Genomic DNA, 2,823 nt, shown 5'->3' with positions numbered 1-2,823 from the left:
TCATACAGCAACGGATCCGGCCTTGGCAGTTGATCCAGATTTGGAGGCCGAGGATCCCGCTTTGGATGCCGCAACGGATCCTGTCTTGGGTCCGGATCCGGTCTTAGCCGCCGTAGATCCAGTCGTGGACACTGAAGTCGACTTGGATGTAGTGGTGGATCCGGTCTTGGATCCGGCTCCAGACTTCGAGGGGGAGGCGGACGTCTTGGATGTGGATTTGGATCCTGCCTTGGGAGCGGATGTGGGTCCCACCTGAGAAGCCGCCTTAGAGGCCAAACTGGTTTTGGATTTAGCCTTTGGGGAGGCTCGGGCATGCTTGTGAGGACGGGGGATCCGGTGCTAGGAGCGGGAGATGCACTACGCGGGTGTTTCGCAGCCGACGGATCCGCCCCACTTACAGACGGAGGAGGAGCAGAGACGCTGGCAGCACGAGAGGGCCCCGACAAAGAGGGAAGTGGATCCGAAACGGCAGCTGTCACCAGCGCCAGTCGTCGACGTGCCAAATCCCGCTCCGACAAGCCACGATCGCGCTCCAGGATCAGCTGTTGCTGCTGAGTTTGGGCTGCGGCGAGTTGATCCTGGCGTTTCGCGGTGGTTGCATCGGCTTCTTTTAATTTGTCACCTAGATTGACAATAACAAGTGAATATGGAGTTACTAGCAAAGGCTAAAAGAGGATCCACGTACTAGTGCGGCGAAGCTTGGATTCCAGCTCCGTTTGCGTACGCTTGGCATCCGCCCACTCGGTAGCCGCCTTGTCCCGCTGGAATTCGCTGTCCGCCAGCTTCGCTTGGATTTCGTCGCGCAATTGCGTTATACGCACGAACTCTTCGAGCGCGTAATCTCGCCCGGCAGACGCTTTCTCGAGCGACTCCTTGGTATCCTGCAGCTCCTCAGAAAGTTGGGCCAGAGCTACATCCGGCGACGAGGGAGGTGGATTCGGCGCGGGGGACCCTCCACGCGCCGACCCTAAGGCGGATCCGCCCTGGTGGATCCCACATAATCGTTGGTTACCACCTCCTCTTGATCAGGCGCAACTCGTCACGGAGTCGATCCAAGCTCGCGTCCGCGGCTGCCCTAGCAGCCTGGGAATATTCGCTCGAGGTCGTAGATCCGGGATTGGAGCTGGTGGATCTCAGACCCGGCGAGCGCCATCTCCCTAAGGAGATGGTCGTTGTCATCTCGCATGCCATCTCGTTGACAAAAGCCGCGATCCAGCCGTCCGGTCAGGCCGCGGATCTCGACCGCCTGATCAGCCAACAAGCGTCGTAGGTCCTGCGACCGAGAGGATTTTAGGCGCTTTAATCTCGGCAAGGACACGTCTAGACTGTATGAAGACTTGCACAAGTGGATCGTGGATGAGGAAGATACTTTGCTATCGTTCGCGGACTTTAGCTCGATTCATTCTTACTGGAAATGTATGCGCTCTGAGATGCCTGGAAGCAAGTTACCAGATCTTGCAATCGGAATCCTGTCTATTGCTGTCAACACAGCAACGTGTGAGCGCTACTTTAGCGAATTGGCCTTAATTCACACCGCCAAGAGGAACAAAATGTCCCCAGAAAAGGCAAGAAAGCTTGCTCTAGCTCGCAAGAAGGTACGAGAATTTGATGCCGAGCGCGACGCTTCTCAGAGCAACAAAGCTACCCGACTCATCGACCCAACGGAGCGCACGCGACTTCGAGATCGCGATGATCGTTTTGAATGCTGCGAGCCCGAAGAAGATGCCGGAGTTGAAAGTGTCGTCGGGCCGGATACTGCTTTTGAGTACTGTAGGTCAGTGCTATGTGAACTAGAAGGTGACGATGATCCACCGATTACTCGTGAGGGCAGCGCGCCAGACTACGCTGGATCCCTGCAACCTGCTGTCGTAACTTCCACCGCCGAAGAGACCAATTTTGCCACCGTATTAGAGGCGATTAAAGTACAGTCGTCCGCGCCGATCCCAGACGACCTTTTCCGATCACAACGACAGACTCTTTCCTTAAGAAAAGGAATTATTAGTGTGACGGGGTCACACAGCACCTTGCGCTAGAGGAAGTTATCTTCCCAGAGTATACAAACTCTCAGTGAACGGCAGTTCACAGGTCCCCTCTTTAATTAAAGAGAGCGAAGTGACCTAAATAAGGTAGATTGTAAACTGAGTATATTTATAGGTAGGTTAAGTTTGTGGTTAATACAAACTATCAGTTACCTATAGAAATGCAATGTCATTTAACCAATGGTTGGTTTGGAATGACCTTGGTACCTTGTACCAAATATCCCGGAGTATGACATGTCATACTCCTGAAGTGTGAAGTGTCACACTTCATGTAACCAGGGTACACTTAGTGCTACGTACCCCGTTACATCCTCCCCCACTTAGGTTCGGTTTACCGACCAATCAGAATGAAGAGATGTTCGTCACAAACTCTCATTCTCAAAGTCGAAAACCATCGACTCGGCCGCGCGAGCGCGGCGGAGGCTCACTTTACAGTTAGAGCCTCGAGCAGCAACCTGTGCGCTCTTCGTCAAGGTCTCCACTTCGACCGTTAACATGCCTCGTGGCACTGCTAAGAGCGGTGCTAAGACACGCTCCAAGGCTGCAGCCGGTAAGGCGCAGGCCAAGAGCACTAAGCCTCACGGCAAAGGCTCTGCACTCAAGGAGGCTACTCAGGTGGCCTCCGAGGCGATCGGATCCTCGGGTGACGCGGCTGCGGACAAGCGCGCAAGCAGGCGCCGCAGTCCGTCGCCCTCGTCTTCAGACAATCGTCCGAACCCTCGGTTCGTAGAACATGAGTTCAACTCAGAGGCAGTGAGGACGATGCCGAGTTCGAGAGCACTCA

This window comes from Phytophthora infestans, genomic scaffold (genome assembly GCF_000142945.1).
Source record: "Phytophthora infestans T30-4 supercont1.155 genomic scaffold, whole genome shotgun sequence".
NCBI lineage: Eukaryota > Oomycota > Peronosporomycetes > Peronosporales > Peronosporaceae > Phytophthora > Phytophthora infestans.
This window is presented reverse-complemented; position numbering follows the sequence as displayed.